This window comes from Falco biarmicus, chromosome 9 (genome assembly GCF_023638135.1).
Source record: "Falco biarmicus isolate bFalBia1 chromosome 9, bFalBia1.pri, whole genome shotgun sequence".
NCBI lineage: Eukaryota > Metazoa > Chordata > Aves > Falconiformes > Falconidae > Falco > Falco biarmicus.
In genome coordinates this window covers 41,560,622-41,587,229 of record NC_079296.1, presented here as the reverse complement: position 1 = coordinate 41,587,229, position 26,608 = coordinate 41,560,622, and positions in this window count along the sequence as shown.

Sequence of the window (26,608 nt, the reverse complement as noted above, 5' to 3'; positions counted from 1 at the left end):
ATCAGCAAATATTTAACCTTCTTTACACTTCTTAAGCATTTTAAGCTTTTAAAAAATAACTGCTTATCCCATGCTTTGTCTGAAGGAGGCATGCCATTTCATGAGACCTGTGCATATTCCTACATGTGTCTAAATAGCAGGAGATCTCTAGAAAATACTGTTTGTAATGGTTAAGAATGCTAGTGTGCCTTGTTCCTCTTCTGCTTTGCAGTGTTTTCAATAACAGCCTGTATCTGAATTTGATTTCCCACTTCCACTGGTCTCCTTGGTACTCAGAGAGCCAAAGTCACCACTGAAATGCTGGCAGAGGCCAAACTTTAAGGTGGAGTAATTCATCAGTAATGCAACCCATTAGAATTGCAGATAAACTGCTTAAGTGCTGGGTACATTTATGCAAGCTATACACAAGAGCGTCTTGTCATTGATTTATCCTTTGCCAACCAGTTAAGCCCTCTGGAACAAAACACGGATTTTCAAAAAGCTACTATCATTCCATTCAGCAACACACCACCTGTGGGTGAAAGTAAATGTTACTGTTACAGGCATCCTTTCTTACCCTAAAAGGGAGAGGGGTACAGATTATTGGTATGGAGAATTTTTACTGCTTACTTTTATTTCATTTCTTGACTTCACAAAAGCATTAATTCATTGAATTTTTCAAGTCAAAACCACTGATGAAAGAGTATCACCCTTTACTGTACCATAAAGTGCTGCCTGCCACCCTCCAAAGGCACTACTCCAAATTAAAAGATGATTAGACTCTCTAAGGTGACCTTGTGAAATAGCTGCAATATGCTTACTTTCTCTGCCTTCCAAATCAACCTTGCTCAATTTAGAAGTAAGGAAAAACATCTTTTCTTAATTGCCAGCCCTGAAAACTCAAAACATTTTTCTGAGACTCCAATTGAGTCTTTCAAGCTTGTTCATCAGTAACAACAATAAAGATAGGGAAATAGTTAATGATTCTCAATGAAGATAGCAAATAACTAATGATTCTGGGAGCTACCTGCAAGCAGAATAGACTCCAGCTCACTCATCCACAGCTATGCTGAATCTGCAAGGCCAGCAAGTAAAAAGCAGTAAAAGCTTATTTTTGTCACCAGTCAGGCATAAGTCACAATACACAGATACTTCAAAGCTGCTCTGCAAGAAAGTGACTTATCTGCACCTTAATTTCATACAGCAACAAACCAAAGGTTTTCTCTGCCTTTTTCCTCAAACAGCACCCATTAGAGGAGATATATGTTAGCATGGGCAGCAACTCAAGAAATCCTCCCTGGGATGTGAGGCTGATTGGTTTTATTTTAATGGAGTTCAGCATGACCCCTAACAGCTGGCTTCAGTCATAGCCAATGCAATTGGCTCCCTAGACTGGAGAAAATCTTCAGTTCCCCTCCAGAGCAAAAGTCTGATCTGCATTCCCGGCAGGCTCACAGAAGATTACCAAGAATCAGCATTCTTCCACTGGAGAAAATAGAGCTAGAGGAACATGGCACTGAGTCACTAGTTAATCTCCTACTGAGACAGGAGCAGTACTTGTAGTAAAACCTGCTTTTCTACCATTGAAGCTCAAACACTTTGGCCATCACAGAACTGGCTTTAAGAGAACTTGGGTGAAACTGCGAAGTTGAAAGTGCAGAACTGATTGGATTGCACTCCCAAATGCTGCTAGCAATCCCTGGGGACACAGCACTCACTGGACCATCGCACCTGCCATTGTCCAGAATAAAACATCTCTAAATTACAGCCATTTCCTAGCTACAGAATCAAAAGTCTCAGCAGTATCTTTTCTGTGACATCACTTAACTCCCTTTGTCCTATGCTGCTCTGAGCAGCAGGAAGCAAGTTTCCCTTCACCGTTTAGAGATAGCCACTGGAAAAGTGTGCTGCTGAGTGGAAATTAAAACTGTAGCAGCCACTAAGCTGGGAAAAATACATTAATTTTAAGAGATAAATATGACAATGCATATTTCACCTTTTTCTACACAACACTTGTTTAAGTACTTTTAACAAGATGCATGTTTCTTGCTCACACACATATTCTTCCACATTCAAGTACACCCCCAGTCTGATCCCAAACTAGTGCTTGTCAGTGGGCTGTGGTGTATTTTGAGACTGGTGGTCTTTAACGCAGCCTTGTTGAGAAGGAACACACTTTACATTTCCATGTGCTGCATAGGTAGAAAAAAAAAGCATTTCCAACAAAATAAATCTATTATTTTGCTTTTGTTGCCTATGTTTGAAATGAAAGGTCACATGGAATATACCATATGGAGCAAAATGAGATATGTCAGCTTTATTTTTTTATTTTGGTAACTAGAACAGAATTCACACACACACAGAGTTGTTTGGTTGGTTTTGTTTAGGATTTTTTTTTCTTTTAATTTAACTAACAATCTGCTCAATTTTAGAGATGGCTGCCAAAATGAACTAACTGTAACAGCACTGATTACTTTCAAATGGCATCCTCTTAAAACCAGGTGTAAACCAGAAGCAGACCTCGACATACATTTTCTCTTTATTTTCAGGCAAGCAGGCCTATCTGCCTAACTTTATTCACCACCCTTGGGAGGTATTTCTGCTGCCTCAGTTTTAGGATGCCAAAAGGTAGTGTCTGTGAAGAGATTAATTTTCATGCAGATAAAGGAAAGAAAAAAGTTTTCCTGAAGGGCACTTGAGAGCAGGACCTGTAACTAGGCCCTCAGAGTATCGCTTCTGGTAAAACTCTTTCCCCCCACTGAGTAATCAGGGAGAGTAGAAAGGCTAACTTCTTAAATTATGTCCCTTAAATTAGGCAGTTTCAGTATCTTCTTATGGCTGAAATAGAAGATTTTGGATTTTGAAGCTTTTCTTGATTTTTATCCTCAAATTCAACCAAAGCCAATTTATTTGCATAAAAAGCCCATTTGAAAATAACTAGCTAGAAGTGCCAAATTATCAGCCCTGGAGGTGAAGCATTTTTTATAAGCAGTATGGAGTTCTCGTGAGCACAGGCAATGGAAAACTGTTAGCATAGTCCCACTTCATACATGCCTGGCAGGTAAAGGCCACCAAAACTGATGGGAGGGAAGGATTCATTTCAATTCTCTTTGAAATTGTACCATCTTTGCTAAAAATAGAAAGATAGGTGGAAATATGTATCACTGTCCATCACTAGGAACAAGAAAAAAACCCACCAATATCTTGACTCATTTCTCATAGAATTTTAACTGGTAATTAGCTTCACAGAAACCACAAGGTATGTATTGTAACTTCTGACTACTACCACCCTGCAATGTTTCAGAAAAACAGGAAACTTATGGTAGAAACATTTTGTAACTCTGGTTGGTTTCTGGATTGTTAGAGTGAAGAATGAATGCAGTAACTTAGTGGGAAAATATAACAGCAATTATTAATTTAACAATAACTCATGTACAGTTTCAGACTTGAGAATATCCTCATCCAGCAAAAGCAATTAAATACACACTTCACTTTAAGTAATCCCGCTGGATCCTACTACATCTAAAAAGTAAACAGTAATCATGAAGCAAAATGTTAGTCCTTATTCTGACAGAATATTTCTGTAACTGAATGTCCTAAATGAGGCAAAGGAATAAGTTCATTGTGAATTTCTCACTGTTGGAATTATTTGCCTAATCTTGGAACTATTAGTTTAAATGTATGTGTATATATCTATGTGAAAAATGACAAAGCATGCCTTGCTTTCATTCTGGAAACCACCTGCTTACATGTTGAAGATCCAGAGTTTCTGCAAAGTGAAGCATGGATTACAAGAGACCTCTGAATGACAACAAAATTAGTGGTTATTGCAAATAACTAAAATTGCAAACTGTTTTGTAATTATCTTTTTCAAGCACATTCCTAATTCTGATTCTAGATCAATCATCTTAAAGTCCACACACTGGCATCCTTCACTTTTTCGTCATATATCAGCTTTTCTGAGAAACAGTGGTTTTTGCACATTATCCTGTTCAGCTGTGGTTTAGTACAAGCACTGATTTTTCTCGTAGCACAGCTAAGATAAACAGCAAGCATCTCTCTTGCTTTTCTGTGATAGAATTGCTGGATGAAGAACTGGGGACACAGTGTGTGGACATCTTATTTAAATAATGGATGAGGGAAGATCCCCATGATGGATGAGGTGCTCAGTGGACTAGCTTCCCTAATAACTCACTGAACCCAAACAGCTCGTGATTTTTTTCCCTCGCAGAGCTTAGAAAACCATGCATAATTCCATCTTTCATTTCCTTTGAGAACGAACTACTGGGGGGTTGATACAAGGTAGTAAGTTGACATTTCTCTCAAAGCTTTCTGATAATAGCAAGTGCAGAGAATACCGAGGATTACAGAGAGGTTTCTAGTCTGGGCTATATGAGGTGATTACAGTCAGCATTTTTTATGCACTAAACAGATGACTTACCCAGGCAGTGAGGGTTGGTGACAACTGAGAACCAAAGATCATTCTTTTGGCTGCTGCTTGGACACAGCCAAGGTAAGACCTAAAGCACAATGTCTGCTTTAATGGCATAGTAATAACATCTATGTCCTTGCAAAACACATACCTTCTACCCTGTATCACAGGACTCCTGACTGGTGCACCTAGGCAGCCAACATTGCTGTCTGTAACCCAGTGACAGTAGTGAACAGGATCAGCACCACCAGCAGTCTGAAACAAAAGACAACTTTGCCATTATTCAGAAATTATATTTAAAATAGCAAACTGAAAATCAGACTTGTGTAGATTCTAGCGAGTCAAAAATCAGGCGCAGAGTGTCACAGTCAGATGCTGCTGTGGTGGCTTGATCTTGTAGGTGGGCAGAGCAAGTTCACAACCCTTGCTGACCTCTCTCTCTGTCCAGGCAACTGAAAACTCCTCTTTGAAAAGTGACAATTGCCTGATAACCAGCTTAGGATTTTGAGTTCTAGGAATCACACATACTGCTAACAAATAAGACACAGGGCAACCACCTTACAGACAAGGGTGCTTAGAGTTAAAGATCCTCACTTGTGCCAGACCTGTTCCACTCCTGTTGTACCAACACACATCTTGGGGCTTTCCCCCTCTCCCCCTGTTAACATATTTTGAAAGGTATTGAGTCTGTTAATTAGTGTTGAAGAAGCCATGCAAACTAGCTGAAAGCAGCTTTTTTGCCACTGATCACTGACAAGCTATTAGACCTGACATTTCCTTCAGCAAAGTAGTTCTTTGATTAATGCAGCTGCACAATTATTTTTTTCAAAATTTTTGTATTTTCCCATGACAGGAATTGATTTATAAATATAAGACAAAGATTAAGAAGAGATGGACTTTCAATACAGGAAAAAGTTACAATGACATTCACAGTTACAGTTAGGGAGGCTTTTACACCAGCTGTGAATCTTGGGCAGTTTATTACTGACTAAGGTAATAGCAAGGATCTCTTAAAAGGCAGAGAGGGGTCAGCAGCACTTTGCTGTGATGGAGGCCTATTGTTAAAAATGCTCAAGAGGACAGGAGAAGCATTTCACTTGTGGCAGACCACACGCAGCTATTCTTATCAACCGGACTATGAGAAAATGGTAACTGGTATGGCAGGTTCCTTGTGAAAACTAAGACAGAGAGCAGCAGGCAGTGCTGCACAAAATGCCTCAGGCTCACAACCCGATATTCACCTAAGGCATCCTTACTCCCTCTCCCCCCTGCTATATACTGCTATGTTTTCTTCCTCCCACCTTCTCCTCTCCCACCCCTACCAAATGCTACAGTCCTGTAAGACGAGAGGTCCCTCTTTTTCTGATAGTTAAACCAGATCTTCAAAAATAACTACTGCTCTCTCTAAACCAAACCTCACATCAACACTTTGGACGCTGCCATACAAACTATGTCTATATGAACCATATATTGACATCCTTATTTGTTCTACTGCTGCCCTTCCAATAGCAAAGTGGAAGGAAAACAACTGCCCTACCCACTGCAGTCACACAACGCACAAAGTGATCAGGATTCTTCTTCCTTTTCCTCCCTGCCAAAGTTTTTTTCTCTTTTTTCTTTTGCCTGTCTGACTTGGGCTTAGCATAAAAAAAGTGTATGAAGGTGGCCTCCTTGACTGATCCCTTAAACAATCTCTCAGGCTCTGTCTTATGTGAGACTGCCAACACTTCTTCAAAGGACTTGCACAAAAACAAAGCCCTTCTTCAGAGTTTCAATCTGAATTATTGAGAATAAGTTGCTATTTTTTATTTATCTTGTTCTCTGCTGAGTCAAGCTGCCTCCAGCTGTCTATCCCAAAACTCAGCATATGCTCCTGCTTCCTTTGAGCAAATCAGATTTTCTTGTCTTCATGCTTACACACATGAAATGTAACAGAGGCTTCATAATTATTCTGAACTTTGTATTTTCAACTCTGAATGAATTTGCCATATGAAATACTCAACAAAAGGGCTTTGTTCTGCATTTTTATTTCCAGCTTTTCTTCAGCCTAAAGAATAGCACCCTTTTTCCATGTAAACATGATCCCTTGTCCACAACCATCACCTGGAGATGTTGGACTTAAAAGTGGAACACTTGGCTGGTTGTTGTTTCCAAAGTTTCCTATATGTGTCAAAGTAAAACCAAAACCCTCTGATGACTCTGCTTGGGGTTCTTGGGGAAGTATACCATACATGACCTTACGGTATACTTGTGTCCATCTATCCTGCTTTTGTTCCTTCTTTTCCATGAAGTGTATTTTTAATCCATTATCAACTTTGAAATACAAGCAGTTTCAAAAAGTTATATGAAAAAGGCAACCACACAGAAGAGCATTAGACCCCAAAGAACCCCAAAGAATTTTTTTCTTCCCTACATACTAAAGATATGCAAGCTATAAAATCCACTCACTCAACACAGAGAAAATCCAATCCACATGAAGAATTGACCATGAAACCCAGTTTTAGAAGACTAAAACACTTCACTAGACCCAGTGTTCATTGACCTATCTGTCTGAGAAAGGCAGATTCTGTTTGACAGGTGGGTATGTCTAGCAGCCTACTACATTTACAGACAGGGATATATTCCCCTTAGAGAGACAGTGTTAAATACCTTTCCACTTCAGTCCTAAAAATGAAACTTAGGTCTTCCTCTGTCCACACCGGGTACCCTTGCCACCAGGTTTCTAGATACAGCATCTGTCATTCACATTTACTTCTGGATCTGTGTAATTTCCTGGACACTAATGAATTGCCATGAAAGGTTTCAGTTTCAGTGAATCAGCTTTTTCTAGTGAAAAATGACACTGACAGAAATTTCTCGGAGAGCTCTCACATTGAATAACCTTCAGCAACTCAACAACTTTTCTTTTTCTCCATCTTGAAGCAGGATAATAATACTAACCTCTTTCTTATAGCCCTCTGAGATCTATGGACAAAAAGCAATATGTAAGACCAAAGTGTCATTATTATTTATTAAGCATCACAGAGATGATAAAGGAAAATCAAAACACTAACTATGATATTCATTCTTCTTGCAACACTTTTTAACTGCTACAGTTCAGACTCGCCCCCCCCCCCCCGCCCTTTAAGTAGCTATCTAAAGTGCTGGTATAATTTCCTGATATAAAAACAAACAAAAAAATACTTCATCCCTTAAAGTTAAACAGGTGAAATAAACAGAAAAAGAAAAAAAGTTGTAGGCATACAAACAGCCACCAATACTTTTGTCTCACAGCAAGATGGTTTTGTTGCCAGTATTTTCTTGAGCACACAAAGAATCAATCATGAAAAATATCTCCATATTGCAAACACCATATCCAGAATTTTACAATTTAGAAGTAAAATTCCTTGGTACCTGAGAATAAAACTTACATTCTGGGAACAAAAGCAAACTAGGAACTCAGTATCCTGCCACTCATACCATCAACAAAAAATCCACACAGAACAATGTTTTATGGAAGAAATTTCCATACCAATAAAGAGTATGTATCTAAATATCATTCAGCAGAGATTGCCACCCAAAGTTACTTCTCCCCACATTTCAGTAAGATTTTAAAATTTTGCAACACACAGAAATGCTCAAGAGAAAAAAAATATTCTGTTGCCTTCTGCAGATAGTTCTGGAGGTAAAAAATGCCACCTAAGCTAGTAGTAATGACGCTTTCTAAACATCAGTCACATCAGGCTGAAGGGCCTGTAGTCACAGAGAGATCGAGAGCTGCTTGGTAGCGCGACTCTTAGAAAGAGTTAGATCTCTCCATTACTTAAAAGAAACTATTTTTCCAGTAATTGTTCATCTACTGTGTTAAATTCTCTGGAAGATGAGCTCTGGCAAATGTTGTTGCAGTAGTTTAAGCCAGTCCCTCTTCTTGCTAACTGTACCTGTCCTCACACCCTGTGCTGAGACTGTAGTGTGACTCCCAGAGATGCTCCTGTGTAGAAAGCATCAGCACTGGCCTTGGCTGCTCGGCTTGAAATCTGAACTGTTACCTGAAATCACCAAGAAGGACAGCTTTCCTTTCAGCGCCCAGACTGCGAAGTGGACTGGAAAAGTCACAAGTGCAAGTCCCATCCTAGCCAACCTGGCTATAGGAACTGGGACCTCTGCAAGAAAAGCATTAGCAAAGTCACAAGAGTGTGGTGACATATGAAACCTTCACTGTTGTTTGGTGACATAAAGATAGGTCATTAGCCAAGATTGAAGCTGAGTGCCAGCAAGCCCATTAGTTTGAGATACCAAAGAAAGCACATGCCATTAAATCTCAAGAGAAAAGGCCTACTTTGCTTGATACAATCCTGATTTCCTCTGGAGCAGGACACAGACTCCACCTTATATTAGTAAATTTTGTCATGTGTCCTTGTTGTTTCGTAATGATCAGGGTTTAAATGCATAGACTGTTTCCTGTTGCAAAACCTCTGCTCAGAGATGGTGCCAAAAAAGCCCCCAAGTGTCTGCAAAAGGAATAGGATGCTACATGTATCAAAATATATTTTGTAAGTGCAAAGTTCCAGCTTACATGTCAATATAAATACAGAAAACAAGAACACTGGTAAGTAAGGAGAGAACAGTATTATATTCACTGACAGCCAGGCTGCTGCAGTAGGTTTTGTCTTAATACTCGTCTTCCCCACAGCTCCACCGTTTTTCAAATAGCCAAGTACCAAAGTACAAAAACCTTTCTAGAACCAAGGGAAATAGGAAAAATTATGTCTCCTTTGCTACCTACGTCTTCCTTTGCTGCATGCTTCATTTCCAGAGCCTTTTTTCAATTAAGAGGCAATATAGCATGACCATAAAAATTATCGCAGGCTCCTAAAAGATCCACTTGGCTTTGGAAAGAGCCTTTAAAATATTCAATAATTTCTGTCAGTGTTCAAAAGTCATTTAAAACCTTTGGAAAATGTTCAAACTCAGTGCCTGAGAGAGAATTATTTCTGTAATTGAAAGAACAGCAAAACACAAGTTCTGTAATAGCACATGGACTTGTACGAGATTAATCATCTACCTTGTCAACTCAAAATGTAAATTTGGGCTGCTTTTTTCCACATTTGTTGGTTTCAAGATGGAGACTTATTATTTAATAAAATACAGTTAGAGGGTTTTGCATAGGAAGTTCCAGATCCCTAAAAAACTGTGTAGAAGCTGGTGAATCTTGACACAGAGATTAATTCATGGAGAGAGAAAATGAAAGTTAGTATGAACCTACTTATGGGCTAGTGAGAAAGCTATCTACAAACTGAATGCATCTACTTCTGCTACTTTTTTTGTAATATACAAGTGTTTACTTGCATATCTCAGGCACAGACCATGTCATTTAAATAGACCTATTTCTAGCTACCTGTCCTTTCTCCCTAAGATAGTTAAGTGGCTGCTTTGTAGAGTAAAAAGCCATGTATAGAAAGAAAGAGATCTAAATGCAATGACCCGCCTAGCAAAAGAAAAGATGTCAATCACGGTAACAAAATAGGTCTCTGATGAGCAGCAGCATTAAGATGACATTATTGGGGTATCTATCTTTCAATACCTTCAGATACTTTACTGAATTTCATTCGTCAGAAAAGTCCTTTGCTCTGCAGATCTCAAACACAAGTACGACTATTTCCTTCTCTCAAGTGGGTTAGTCTGTTTCATCATTTTCATTCCATTCTGGGCAGACAGCTAAATAAATGATGAATGAGAAACTGAACTTTTGCAAAGTTCAGAAGTAATTCAGCATCAATTTTAGACATAGGGAGTGTTGGTCCTTTCCTTGTTTTGTTGGAGGCTTTTATGTGGTGTTTGTTGTTGAGCTTTTGTTTGGAGTTTGGGGTATTTTTTTGTTGCTGTTTTGTTTGGGTGATCATCGGGGGTTTTTGTATGTTGGTTTTAAAATATTGTTTCAGTTTGTTTATCCAGCCCTAAACAAATCGCACAGCTTGGTCTGTCTTTTCTGAGTGTCTTTCTAGTGAATGTGCTCTCTTTCTTGGCTAACTTGCTGCAGCCTTCAGTCTCTAATTAGGCACTCAATCTATGGAAACAGTTTCCATTGACATTAACTGGAGCCATATTTGGCAGAACCAAAGACGAAACGCAGCCATTAGTGGCTTGTCTGGTCTTGTGGGTTATGTTTATTCACTGTTGATTGTCTGCAAGGCTGCTCTTGCATGACAGCGCTGATACAGGGGATCAAAGCATTGTTGGTTTTTTTTTTTTTTAATTCAAAGCCTGTCTAGTGGTATTGCTCTCCACACCTTTTTATCCCACAATATATCCCTGCAAGACAGACACAACCATTAAGAAGTTTTACAGGGCTGCATACAACTGTTCCTGTATAACCAAAGTGAAGTTTGGTGCCTTTTCTTCATTAATCAGCAAAATTGGGGAGAGATTATTTAGTACAAAAATAAACACATCAGAAGTAATCAAAAGTGCCTCATGCTGAATCAAACATTACAGAAGGAAAGAGGGCAAAATTGTAGCACAGTAAGGATAAACTACCACCAAGCTGTCAGAACCATGTACAGGGAAAACCCTCATGATCCAGAAGACTTGCTTCTACCACAGGGCTATGTATTTGAGGTAGCTCCTTAGAAGAGTGCTGCTGTCAACTACAGAGAGAGCAGCTTGGCTGCATGTCTTTTATTATCACTTTTTCCACAGTGTTCTGTTTTTTCTCTCTTTCAAACCGGCAAGAAAAACTATCCAAAGCTAAGCTAACCACTTTTATTTTTTTTTTTTTTTGGGGGGTGGGTTGGGGTGGGGTGGGTGAAGTGGGGTGGTTTGCTCCATGGTTATGCTTTTGAACATGTACAAATACCATTTGTACAGTTACCTCACTTTAAATCATAGAGTCACAGAGTATTAAAAGCACTACTCCATGGCCACAATGTTGCTATGAAAACACAACTATTTCTATTATAAGCAGAAGGCCTGGGAAGTCATCATTTCTTCTGAACTCTGCAGTAATCTGCTACCATTAAAATCCAAACTCAGGTAGTTTCAGATGCTTTAGTTTTGTAGCAACCAAAGTAGTCTCCAGCTTGTTTACTGTCCTCCCACAGGCTTCCCAACAGACCTTCACTTGCATAAAAGCTCTGTATCATCAGTATCCACCATACTCCCTAAGATTAAGACCTAGCACCCCTCTTCATGCTATGGAAACAAACTGTACTTGTCAGGCTATCTGGATAGATGGGTTTCATATACTCAAATGCCTTGCAGGGGTTAAAAGACAACTCAGTCTACCTCCCTTGTCTCTACAGTGCAATGCACGATAGACTTTGCTGACAGATGCAAAGATTATGAATAAGAAGAGATAAAAACATAACAGTGGCATACAGTCTCAAAAAGCTATCATGGAGAGAGCTACAGATTTCAGACAACTACTTTTTCAACATTTCTGCAAGTCATCTAATTTTTCCAAATATCAGAACACATTCCAGGAAAGATATATATACCCATTGCCAGACAGAGTTAAAATACATACATGTACACACATAGACAGATACAGGTACACATTCCCTAGAAATTTGCTATCATTTTATCCTTTGCCCACCATAGCTAGTTTTACGGAAAATATCAGATTTTTTGGTTAGAGATTGCATAACATGAAAATAATTAAAAAAAAGAAACTGAAAAGCAACTTTATTCCATATGCATGAAACACCATAGTCCCCAGGATACTTAGCATCTATAACCCTTTGACTATCACAAAACTTCAAAGACACTACTGCGTGGCAGGAGAATTTCAGAAAATATGAGAATCCCTGTCCTTAGTCTACTTACAGAACTCAAGTAAAATAGCATCACAAGGCTAAAACCATACCCAAACACTACACAACTACTCTAAACTCCTACTGAAATAATCAAACAGCAGCCTTAGACACAGCTAACACTATCACTACCCATTCTGCCAATTTGGTTAATAAAGGACACTCACTCTATGCTGCTTCTCCTTTATATCTTTAGATTATCAAGGCTACAACAACCAACAACTCGATTCTTCAAAGCCTAATGACAGAGATTATTCAGATTCTCACACTGGTAAGTATCAGTCCCAGACAGAATAAATCAGTAGTAGCTTAACCCTTTACCTTGTCCTAGGGCTTTACAACATATATGACCCACAACATAGTGCTTGCAGAGCCAGTTCAGAATATTCAGGTCTCATGAGCTTGTCTTAGTTGTTACGCTACTGCTGTATGACAGTAATTCTCAGGTTAATAACTTTTTTGGAAATTACAATATTCAGCTGCACTTCTGTAGTTGTCTTTCTCTAACATGCGTGGCCGGTAAGGTCCAAACATCTGATAAGAGTTGCAAGGAAGGGGGGGTGGGGGTGGCGGGAGGGGGTGGAAAGTGGAATACCCACCAACATAAGTGCTGCTTAAAGCAGCTTCTTGCCTTTGAGAAGAGCAGCCATGTTTTTGAGAGCCCTTAGTGAATAGTGCTCTGTTTTGAGATGCTCCCTATTACGTAGAATGCTTTTAAGGCTGCTTTCAAAAGAAAGGAAGGGATCTAAAGTGAAAAGGTAATGAGAAGAGTAAAAATCCTAGCAGAGAAAACTCGAAATAATCTAATGGAAGAACTAGAATTACAAATTAGAAGATAAATTAGAAATCTAATAGCTAAACTAGAGAAGACTATAAAGAAGTAGGAAAAGACAAATGTAGCACAAGAAAGTAAGCGAAGAGATGGGCAATTTAGCTTTAGTAAAATATTGAGAAAGGGTTCATTTTTATCATCAGTAAATTATGAGAAAATGCAAATGATCCAAAATGTAGAAATGCGGGTAAACACATATGCAAATTACTGACTGTGGTAGAACACATACTATGTTACATAGCAAAAGCAGAGTGATGTAGCCTTTGCTCGTCAAGCACATGAATTCAAATTTATTCTGGCTTTGATTCAAGTGCAGTACCAGAGCACTCACAAAACTATCACACGTTAGCAACAATAAGGCTTCTACCTACCGAAATATTGCAGGGGTGGGGGAAGAATAACAATATGCCACAGCGTCCCTGCAACCCCCTCTCACACTTCTTTCTTTGTGTTCAAGTGAAAAAGGGTAAAGCAGAGGATTATAAGGCCTTTACCAGGAACATTTCTTCTGATCTCCTTTCTCAAAATTCTTCCTGTAATAAATTATCTCAGTGAGATCCTGGGGTTTTATTTCTCCTTTGCAGAGATATATGTGGTACACAGCTACAGGACTTGCATATGTACTTCAGCATTTGCCTGCTTTCTTTCTGTCTCCATGATGCATGTGCTTGTACTGCTGAGGACACTGATGATCCTCACAGTGATTGCCAAGTACTGATCTCCAGTGCAGGAACAGTTACAGTGATAAGGAGGACCTGGAGCTTCTTGGGGACTTTTCTCCTTCACGTGTTTCTGGTCTTCATCTTTCCAGGCACAAATAGCCTGATCCCATCTTCCTTACTGCCTGCCTTCAGGTATTTGCACATATTGAAAAGATTTCCCAAGCCTTCTGTTCTCCAGGCTGAGCAGTCCCAGCCCTCTCAGCCTTTCCTCACAGGAGAAGTGCTCCAGTCCCTTCACCATCTTCATATTGCTCTTTGTTGGCACTCTCTTCAGTAGCTCCATGTCTCTCTTCCACTAGGGAGCCCAGAACTGGACACATTACTCCAGGTGTGGCCTCACCAGTGCTGAGCAGAAGGGAAGGATCACCTCCCTCTACCTGCTGATAACCCTCCTAATGCAGCCCAGGCTACCATTAGTCTTCTTTGCCATCCGGCCACATTCCTGGTTCATGTTCAAGCTTGCTTAACCAGAACCCCCAGGGTCTTCTCTGCCAAGCTGCTTTCCAGCTGCTCAGCCCCCAGCATATACTGAAACTGAAAATAACACTTCTCAGGATTTGTCTGAAGATTATTAGTATCATTTAAAATTCAAGTCAGTTTTCAGAGTGCTGAGTAAATCTGACAGGAAAGGTTTAATATTTTCGAAGCTTTTCTGTTCAAACTGAATTTTCCGTGTTAAGACCAAGACCTTTAGTAGAGTTTCATAATTACAGAAGCACATGCACTCTAGAGGAGTTAATCAGAATAGACAGTATTATTTAGGATCCAGGTTCAAGTCTCTCTAGTTCTTACCACAGACATTTTGGATTTCTCACTGTCCAAGTGAAGGCCCCGACCAGAGGAGCCCTGATTGTTCTACCTAATCTTTTCCCCTGAGACAAGCACAGGCTTTCTCACAAACTACACCAAACAAAAGAAACGCACGCAAATGTCCCCTAAACCCAACATATTCTTATGGAAGCTCTCCTAACCCACTCCAATCAGCATCACCTGAGTTCCTGTCTGATAGATAATCAACATTTTATTATTTAGCATAACTACGCAGTATAAATGACCCAATGAAGAGAAAAGAATCCCCAGTTGCAATTTACATTAAGACACAATTAAATCCCCTATCAAAGTCATTATCTGAACCACTGGTGCAGTCAAGTGCAAGATGCATCTGATCTGTAAAAGGAATTTGTTTATCCAGCAGGATTTCAGGTCTAAGACAACAGCATCAGCAGGAAAAGTCTCACAATTTAAATCCCAATGCAGAAAAATCTCAGATCCCAAGTAAACATTTTGCCAACAATTAGTTAAATTTAAAGAGGCATTAGAACTCTAACCATTTCTTTACCTCTTAGTAGCAGAGAAAACTTGTCAATGATTTTTTTCATTGCCCTAAATTAAATCAAGTAATTTAATAGTCTAATATTGAGTGGCCTCATGAATGTACAGCTTCCATTCTATCCTTTGCCATTCAAAGCAGCACCAGGTTTCGCTGGAGAGCTTTATGAAGCACTGAGATGCACAGAGAAAAATCTACTCAGCTTAAAAACATACATGCTCTTCAAAACCTGCATTTCCTGCCCATTCTTTCCTTTTATTTAAGCTCATTGTTCTCATTTTATCAAACTAGAAATTTTGTCACTGCAAACATGGTCCTAAAGTGTACTGTTGCCAGACATGAAAATGTGTCTTGTTGATATATCAAACACGTGTGTACACAATGCATTAGGAAACTTCAGCCAAGCCACGAGGCTTTTTATTTCTTTACTCATTCTTTCTCTGGAAAAACTGAGCTCTAGAGAATTGTAAATAAGGATGTACAACTACCAACACTAGTAGTGATTTAGAAGAAACAGTAAAAATTAGGGTCCTCTCCACATTTGCATCCAGCAGACTTAACCACATAAGAAATCCATTGTGCTCCTAACAGACCACGTGCAATCAACAGGGAAGTCTGCTTACAGATACTTATATTATAAAAAAATATTTTTAAACCCCACAGAAAAGTACCTGGGTTTGGGAGTTTGATTAAAATGTAATGGAAAATATCTTTTAAATACCTTTTTATTTTTAAATTCGGATCCCATACTTCTGCACTAAAGCTGGGTGAATTTTCCAGAAGCCTGTGTTGCTTTTTAGATAATTGTTTATTTACCAGTACCAGAAGCAGAGAAATTATTGCACACATCTCCATGAAACCAGTCATGGAAGTCTCTTCATTGACTTCAGTTAACTTGGACTTAAACAACGTTGGGTGTATTTCTGTGTAGAGCACAGCCTGCCTGTTTTGAAGTCCTGAGAGCATTTCAGCATCAGTTTTGCATGCTTTCCAATTCAGGACTGCTGAAGCAAGCTAATACACTCACTTGGAAATTTTCAAAACCATTTTCAGCTTTGAATTGAAATGTCTTGGTCTCATTTTTTTCAGCTTAAAAATAATAATTGAAAGGTATTTGCACAAGTCACTACTTTGCTCAGGGGAACAGAAACAGGAAGTTACCTGTGCAGCAAATTAAGAGGGGGTGACATTAGCAGTTACGTGGAAGCCTGTGGAGGCCAGGTTTCAGGCAAGGCTGTAAGTCAGGAAAGTCCGCAAAGCACCTGCCACTTAGAACAGAGTTGTCTCCAGTGGCAGATATGGTGCCCCTCTCTTCCAATTTATAACTTCACCCACATATTTTACAAAGTGAGTAAACCCAAGTATTTTATTGACGTAACACATGAGATGATGGTCTGAGAAATCCAATACACTATTGAAAGATGACTATTATTGACAATGCCAGCAGCTTAACTAGATGCTTTTCAGAAATGAATCCTGAAACGGCTCATCCCTTGCTCCTTTGTTCTTTAAGTGCCCATTGATTGAGACTATGATGTGCATCCTCAAGCACAAAGGGTTAATTACTGTGTACCACTGTTTCTTAAAATAATTCCAGTTAAAAAGGTAACTGTAATAGCCTATTGTATACTCACTTGCAAGAAGTCTGACCACATTTTCTTTAGAAACCATAGCAATTTTAATGTTCCTGGCAAATAAAGAAATAATTACTCTTGCAGTCATTGGAATCAATGATATGCACACAATGAAAAAACATCTAGCAAGGGAAGTATCCATTTCAGCTTACCTCGACTGCCACACATTCCCCAAACTTAAGGTGTAGTCAACTTTAGCATAAAACTTGACAATCCTTTCTCTCACTCCCTCTCTTTCTTTCATTTTATTAATTCATTGGTAAAACATAGCTAACATTTTTGCGAAAAAACAAGACCTTATAAGTACATACAGGTGGTTTAAAAGCTACCTGCCTATATATTCTGAATCATAAAGAGGTAAAGGAAAGCATAAAAGGAAGACAGAAAAACAGAGGAAAAATTATAAGAAGTGAAATTCTCTGAAATAAGCTTCTCCACAGCACTTACTATACAACTGTTCATTGCTGGGTAGCTTGGAAAGCACTCCTGCTTGTTCACAGAAACAAAAAACCCTCTTAAACATGGGATTAATTCCAAGGAAATTCACAAATCCCACTAAGCAGTTCAGAGAAGACAAGGACAGGCTGTCCCTCCAATAGGACAAATGTTTGCTGTCTGGAAAGCAATGTTAATAATAATAGTAATAAATAATAATAATTCCCAGGTTTTCTTGGGTTTTTTCCCTTGCTCTGCAAACTTAGAAATATTGGAGAAAAGAAATGTTCAGATCTTCATTAATTCATTTGTAGTGATTCCTCCAGCCAAATCACAAAATATAAACGGAGGAGACAGAATATTGTTGTCTCCCAGCTGTGCCAACAACAGCATAGAGGTATGAGCTCAGCAGAGAGAACTGGATACGTACTACTGAAATTTAATGAAAAGCCAGGCTTCTACCACTGCAAAACTTCTGTTCAGCCAATGCCTGCCTCTAATGAGTATTTTCCCCCATTTTATCTCAGATGACCTTTTTTGCTGAGGATGAAGGGCAACCATTCTGCCATGTTAGCAAAAAGTGCCCTGCTTAATAATAATAATACACAATAAGAAATTGCTCCTTGGTCCCAGCAGGCTCAGAGCACAGTGAGGATCAAATATGCTTTGCTTATATACAAGGTCAATGGTCAGGTGGACTGTGAACCTCTGAAGTCACTGGTAAGTTCCAATCAAACACATACACAAGGCTTTTTATACAAAGGAGAAACGGTCTTGAAGAAGCGAACAAAAGTAGGAATAGGAATAATTTCATTTCTTGGAGGAAGTGACTGTGTGCACATCATCTCCCTTGCACAATTAAATGTGAGGGGTTTTTTTCTCAGCACGCTAATAATGTAAAAGGATGGACAACCTAACAGAATGGTTAGCAGAGGGAATGGGAAATAAAAGACATATTGTATTTCAGATTAGCTATGCTTTCACAAAAAGACTGCTCCAGCGTACTGAACAAAACACCATTTCCTTGTGGGTTAGACCGAAGAAATTACCTTTTCAGGTTTTAATTTTAAATTCAAATCTGTGAAACACTAATCCATGCTCCATTAAAGATAGCATTTGCCAGTATAGCCAGCAAAGCAGGAATGCTTACGAGCTTTCAGAAGTGTATTTTTTTAAAGGAGAAAAATCATCCGAGTCAGCCTTTTCCATTGTTCACATTGTTCTCCATTTGGCAACACTCCAAAAGAACAGGCATAACAAACTGAACAATATGTTCTCCTTAAATCAGCCAGAGATTTTGCTTATTTTCTTATTCTTTGGTACATAGGGACTTTTTACAAGGGGAAGGGACAAAGTAAAAGTCAGAGCACTTTGCTTTTTTTTAATATACATCCAGATATAACATAGATCAGACCAAAGACCTACCATGTCTGGTAGCCCAACCCAGCCTGTCTGGTAGTAGAGTACATCACAGAACAACAACTACATAGGCAGGACAAATGTGGTGTTATTACCCCAAAATACTCTTTCAGTCTCCAGCAAATTGCAGTTCAGAGATTTCTGGAGCCAGAAGCATTGTCTTGATATTTACAAATCCTCAGTGAATTTGTTCCATTGCTTTCCTGAATTCACATAAGCTTTCAGCACTCAGAACATTCTGCATGTTGTGTGATGTACTGCTTTTTATCAGTGCAGGACTGACCAACTTCTGATTTTACTTGACATACCTTAAATTCTCGTATTGAGGAGGAAAAAAAAAAGTGAAAAACCCTACCCCATTTATACCTCTTCATTACATTCTTGCTCAGCTACCTCTAACCCAAAGAATCTTTCTTTGCATCATTGATTGTGCAGAAGTTTCAGGACCTCCTTAATGACCTCTTATGTATCTTTTCAAGTTATACCCAGAAGTCTATTGCAATGTTGATGAGAGAACACCAGGAATACGTACAGTATTATGGGTGATTTTGATTTGCTCCATTTCTTCCATAATATATGTAGCATATTATTTGCTTTTTAGGATAGTACTGAAAATTAATATTTTCACCACACCACGTAGCAGGATGCTAAAATCTGATTCCTAACTGGAAACAGACATCTCAGAAGACATCATTTCATATGTTCTGATAGGATTATTCTTCTTTTATGTGCTTCACTTTACATTTATCTACACAAGAGTTTCACCTGTCATTTCTTTCACTCAATTACTTCAGCTCATAAGATCTTTCTGCAACTCTTTGAAGCTGGCCTTTGTAGTTATCATCTTGACATTCTTAAGACTGTCAATAAACTGTCACCTGTCTATTCATTCAGTTTTCAAGAGTATTTTGGCCACCATCGTTTTCAAGATTATATGGTGTTTAGCACTAACTCAAATAAAAGCGTCTCTAATGACACCAATGCTTCTCCACTTTGAAAACTGATCATCCATTTCTATGTCCTTTCCACTTTTTAACCAATTATTTTTCCATTCAAGGTCAAGGACATGCAGCTTATGGCAATTCAGTGGGCAGCTTCATTCCTTGAAGCTCCTTTAGTGAAAATTAACTGCCAGGCATCTTTTCAATGTTAAGGTAATCTGCATCACTGGGATTGCCCTGATTGACTTGCTTTTTGGCTACTCAAACAACAACAATAAAAAAAGACGAATTTGTGAGGCATAATTTCCCATCACAAAAATTATGCTAATTCTTCTTCCTTCTGAACCCATTTCTGCAGACTGATTGCCTTTGGAGTCTTGTCAGTGCTTCTCGTGGTCACAGGGTCAATGGTTGGTGTACACTGAGGCAGGCCCAGCTTGCTCATGAGACCCCAACTAAAGTGCCACAAAACTAGGAAAGAGAAAACACTGCAAGCACTGAGAGGCAAAAAAACAAACAGCAGTTACAGAATCTTCCAAATGAGATACAAGGAAGGGGTGGGGGGTGCGGTAAATCAAAAATGTTTTCCCTTTCTACTACAGCTTAAACCCAGCTCCACTTTTGTGTACTATACATTCATTAGTCATGACAAGTCCTGGATCTTAACTAATAGACAAAGGCATAGAATAGCAGAGTATTTAAAGGATGCAGTTCGTTTCCAAGTAGTAGTGGTGATGACATTTGTCCCTCTATTACCATAGAAACTGAGTTAACAATAATAGTATTTGCAAATAATATCTCACCCAAATATACTGTATGCTATCAACAATCAATATTTGCAAAATATTTGACAACGACCATCATGCTGGACAATTTCACAAAAACAGGAGATTGGAGAAATTTACTCTTTCAAGATTGATACTTCAATGAAAGCAGTCAAAATTATGTATTTATCTGCAAATGCATATCTCAAACATGCCTAGAAATTATCTCTATACTTTTATAGCATGCTTAAATAGTCTCAGTTTGCTTGTAGTTGCTCACAAGTCTGATGAACAGCTGTTCAAAGCATGTTTGGAGAGGTTATTCTTCCCTTAACTATTGCAGGAGCATGGAAGTGGAACTTAATTTTATTTATTTATTTATTTATTTTGCCAGTTTTAAAATATTTAACTGGTTAAGGATGATGCACCTTATGACCACCCTCAAGCAATACAAACTCAGTTAAAGATTACATAAAAGGGGAAGTATCTACTTCAAGATACAACAGAGAATGCACAGAACAGACTGTTTCCATTTAATTAATGTTTAGATTTTTAATTCAATGCATATCTCAAAATATTCATGCCTCCATATGAAAACCTCAGAGAATTACACAGTCCCAGACAAGATATATGTTTTTTTGGAGTTTTCTGGGGCACAATAGCAGCCAGACAAAGGACACTGGAAAATTGACTATTCTTCTTTTCCTCTAACACCAGTGATATCTGAAGTCCCAGTAAAGTTTTCTGGTTTCATTTAAACGTTGTCTCTCTCACTTTTTTCTCCACTTCTGTATAGTTTCCTCAATGTTTAAAATGCATCACTTATCTGCTTAATAGCACCAGCTGAAAGATTCATATAAACTTTTGCAGAAAAGTATTTGTAAAATAGATGGTGTGAGAGCCTCCACCAAAGGGTTAACAAGAACCTTTCTACTCTAGAAGGTAATTCAGATGATTCCTTTTTGCTTGTGTCCTCCCAACATTATGAAGCTTTTTATACATCAACCACCCTATCCCCCATTCAGCTGGAATTTTAAGAATATGTGGTTTAAAACCACAAATAATTCCATCAACTCTGATAACCCCCACTCATGTGCTTAAAAGGTATGCACCTCTAAACCTCATGCTTATTTTGCATGTCTCTCTCCTCCCCTCAGCAACAGGAACGTCTGCATTAGTATTCAGGCAAACCAGAGTAAGATAGCTGTGCATGTTAAGTGTTCCACTCTAGGGAACACTATTCACATCTTGAATTATTTACCAGCATACTAAAAAAACTGTTCTTTTAAGATAAGTACTCTAGTCAAAGCAGGAATTATGGTTTCATGCAGAGATTACCAGGAGATACCCTTTGGTCTGTGTTGTGAGACAGTCTGATCAGACCCTTATGGCCTTCCCTTCCAGCAACACGTCTCGAGGAAACTGCTGGAAAGCAGTTATTGTTTTAATCACAAAATTCAATGTAAATAACCAGTCGAACTTATGGCAGCAGCTGTCCAGTAAGGATATAGCTTTAAACTCTTCCATTAATAAATCATTAAAACATGTGCATTTTGTGAAATATTACATTGTAAGTACCAATTGTCTCAGCTCCTTTTTGCTTTTGCAAAGCCAGAAAGCAAAGTTTGTCAAATATTCATACCATTATAATGTATCTACTCAATGAAGAACGTGAACCCAGAAAAATTTTTAAATGCCAAAGATAAAAACATTGTCTTCCAGTAGGGTTTGCAACAGTCCTGTGGCACGCAGTCGTCCTCTAAATGGATCTTCCAGTTGCCCATGTGTCCCATTATCCCAGCTTCCTAAACTTTTAGCCATCGGTCCCCTCTGACTGGATTGGTGCTCATCCTACACTGACAGCCCTCAGACTCCCCTGGAGCCTGAGTGTCTGAAGGCACAGGCTGAAGTTGCAGCTGTAACACTAGTATACTGTGAAACCATCTGTGCAGTCTCACAGCAACTGTTCATCTAAATGTCTTCAAAATGCAACACTGATGAGTCTTTTCACTTCTGCTCAGTGGGTAATAAGAGAGCATTTTACCCCAAGCTGTGGCCCAGATGTATTGAACACTAAATGCATTACTTTTATTTCATTTTACAGTGAGTATTAATAAAAACTACCCTTTGCAAAGGATTAGCTCACTCATCTGTTAGCTATCATGGCATTTGCCATGTGGGTCCTTCTAGTCACTCCCTGACACTAAGCTACTGCAGGGTCATTCATAAACCTCCAAGGAATCTTCAGGCCACAGGTCACACTGCTTATTTTAAGACTGAATTTCCTGTCTGCATTGGAAAAATGTCTGTACTGTTCCCTGCCACCTCCTCTTCCCTCTTTCTCTCTGTCCCTCCCAGTTTCCAAAGGTGACCTTGTTAATGGGCTATCTGGAAAAAAAGAAAGCTTTTACAGGGAGTCATTCTTTCACCAAGTGACATCTCTGTTCTCCTCTGACATTGTCTGAACAATTTTATTCTCATGTACATACTTATCTTCCTATTGCACGTAATTGTGCGTCTATCTAAGTAGTTAATGCAAGATGCCAATTTCCAGCATGTCAAAGTTATTCCAGTGATACAGGCCAGTGGCTCTCCTATTCCTCCTCTTCACTCAGCTGATTGCTATAAACTCACCCTAGAGACTGTCAAGTTGGAGGAGAGCAAAGGTAAACCAGGCAGCAACTAAACTGGAAGATATGGAGAGCAAAAAGAGCTGGGAAGGCTGGCAAAGCAGTTCGCATCATCACAAGCAAGTGACTCATTGCACAGAGAGACTCCATTTTATGAAATATTTTATTCATTCATTTTAACTCCATTTACTGTTCCTACTTAGAGTTAGCTTTGCTTCTTTGGCTTTCCTTCTAATTGTGGAGGAGAAGGTGAGAAAGTAGTATGTTGTGCAACTAGAGATAAATGGGTTATCTGCCTAGACGCTAGAAATTTGTAGTTTAGCACCAGCAAAAGGACACTGTGTCTGGTTTCAGATTTCCTTCTTTATCTAGAAAGGCAGTAGAGGCTCCAGAGGACTGTTTTGCAGGAGCCGGGAAGTAAAACCATGAAAATGGGGCTACAGGGCATGAGGAATAGCAAGTTTGTAAAGTTCAGTGGCATGTGGAAAACCTCCAGGAAGTTTTTACCTCATGTTTTCCTACATGTTTACCATCACCTCATGGAGCTTAGAAAGAGCCGGTATCATTGCTCCAATAACAGAGGTAATTTTCAGTTCAGAGAGGAACCACCAGTGCACAGACTGACAGTTAAGATACCTAAGGTAAGAACTCGGACTGAGCACTGGCAGCTCTGAAGAACTCCAGCTACAACCTAGTACTGCTGAGGACTCCACAGCTGGGTGCAGTACCGCGGGGGGTGGGGTGGCGGGTGTCTCGCTAGAGCAGAGTGGAGGAAGAGAATCACCTCCCTCAACCTGCTGGCCAAGCTTCCTTTGGTTCAGGCCAGGAGACAGCTTTCTGGGCTGCAAGCGCACATTGTCACTCTATATAAATAGTGACTGTTCACAGGCATGAAATTGCTTAATGCTGGGGCAGCTTACTCCAATGCTTCTTTCACGGTCCAAACTTTTTGATAAATTAAGCAATCAAGACCAAAAAAAAAAAAAAAATAAAAATCTTATCCTCACTACAGCAATGAGGTCCAGGCAAAGTAATGTAATATATCAGCATCACATCACACAGAGATGTGGAAACTGATTCCAGATTTCCAGGGGCCCCAATCTTGTGCTCCACAGTATAGGACCCCTTTTCTCTCACAACAAGCTTTGGCCTGTGAATTAACAGCAAGTCACTGCAATTCCACACAAGAGGCAGAGTATGTGCAACTGATATATCAGGAAAATTCATTAGGTTTTTGGAAGTTACTTGGAACAGAACTCAAGACTATATAAACAATGCAAACTCAGATAATTTCCCTTAACCTAATAAATCTTTTCCACAAGAGAGAGCACAAGTGTGTACAGTGAATCAGAATGTGCCAAGTAAATTGCATTTGTTTTCCTCAGACTAAGATAGCAGAGGAATATTTAGAGCTGATTGTAGACCCTGGGTTAATCTGATACCTGGGTGTAAGTTTATTGGCTAAGCCACTTTGGTTCTCCTGGATACCAGAAGATCTTTGAGTCTATTCCCTTTCCAGTCAAGAATATCTAGAAAGGCATCATGATGTCTTTTCACAACTCAGAGAAAGAAATGTTTTTTCCGCCTCTTATAATCTTATAAGGTCTAAACAATGAATTATACCTGATGTCAGAATTTAACCGCAGGTATGACAAAACCAGGTGGTCTCAAAAGCAAGAACACTTTAGGATGACAATCTGTTTCCAATTCCTATTCAGATTTGACATACGTATTTTTCATTTGCCCACACGGACTAAGATGCCACAAGAAAAAAAAAAGAAAAAAAGTCTCCCACACAGCCTATTTCAATTCAGGAATTGGAAGCTTGCCCCATTTTCATTTGCACTAAGCGAAGTAATAGCAAGATATCATCTAGTATGTTTGAGCAATCTTGGAAGATGCAGAGGTCAGACATGAGCATCTGGAAATATAAACAATGATCATGTTTTTGAAGCTGCAGGCTTTGACTTTCATTCCTCACTGTTGACAAGGTACTGCTTTATGACAACGTGTTAGAAAAGGCAACAGTTACCTGTAGGGACCACAGGAACACAGAGCAGAATAATCAGGTTGAGTGTGAGAAGTTCTCTTCCTTTCGAGAGTAATGAATGGGATCACAGCCCTTGTTTTGGGATAGACTCAAGGTTCTAACATCCATGTCCCAAAAGTTACCACAATTCAGCCGGAGAAAAAAAAAAAACACAAAAAAAACCCCGTAGAGACATCACTCATGTGCTCCTACCCTGGCCCAAAAGACAAAGCACACCAATGCAGTTCCTTTGTTTGCTGCTACCCTTTCTAGCACTTTGCAAGGGAAGAACATGTCTTATCTGTGCTCACTTACAGAAACAAAAGACATCAATACAGATGACAATGACAAGATGCCCCAAACTACCAAGGGACATAGCTACACAGATAAGTAAAACCTAATGCCCCCTGCCTAACACCCACCCTTTGTAAAAACACCCATTGCTGTTTGTTTTTCTCAGCTTACAACCTCATCCAAGACACTGACTGGAAGAATACAGAAAGACACCTAAACTCATAGTTTCCTTCAAAACCAAAAATTCTATTAACACTCAAGTGAAATGGCCAACAGACAACCAAAATCAGAGCACAGTAGCTATACCGTGCTTTCTTGGATAAACCCATAAGAATGAAGGCAACATCACAGACAAGATAATTAAAAGCACAGTGCTAGGCGCTCTGGCCCCTGGCCAGCAGTGCAGCTAAGTGATAGGCTACGGTCTGTTGCAAAACAATTAGGTTAAGTTTTAGGGAGGACGGCCCAAAAGCAAAGCCTCTCCCACCCCAAAAAGAAAGACTAAGAGTATGCAACAGGTACACTAACTTGGGGAAAGTGACGCTGTGCTAATGGGTTTTGCTGAATTCAAATAAATCTGCTAGAATAAAAGTTACTTTACTCCACACTGATAAGGGCTTAGTGATTTAAATGTTCAAAGGGACAGCCACTGAGGTCCTGAATTGCCTGTTTGGAAATAAGTTGAGGAAAGTGACTTACAGAGATCTTAAAACCTGCCTGTTTGGGGTTTGTTTGTTTTTTTTTAATTTGGGTGGTGTGCTATTTTGGCTTGGGTTTTTTCATTTGGGTTTTTTTTTTGGGTTGTTAATTTTTGGTTGGTTTGTTGGGGTTTTTTTAAAGCTAGTGGCAATTTAATTTTGTTATGATAAAATAATGGGGTTTGTTTGTTATGATAAAATAATGGGTTTGTTTTGTTATGATGGAATAATGTTTTGGTGTTGTGGGTTTTTTTAATCTGATACTATGTAGGCAGGTTTGTTTATTTCTTTAATTGTGTTTACCTTCTGCTTCCAAAACAATGACAGCCATACCTTACACTTTACACAGCCTTGTCTTGCAACCTAATACTTACAGCATTTGCATCCTTAACTTTAGATACCAGCAGCTATTGAGCTATTTCTCTACCCTTTACTTGACTGTACTACGCAGTGAGAACAGGGTGAATCCCAGGGGTATTACAGGTTTAGAAAAAAAAAAAAAATCACAGCCTTTTTATTTCTCATAGGTCTCATCTCACATTTCATGTCACATGCAATGATTTGTGCATTTCTTTTTTGATTCAAAACTGCCTAAAGCCCATCCACTGATGTCCCTCCCCACCATCAGATAATTGTAGTCTAATGGGTCCGATACACAGAGCATAACTGCTGGGCACAC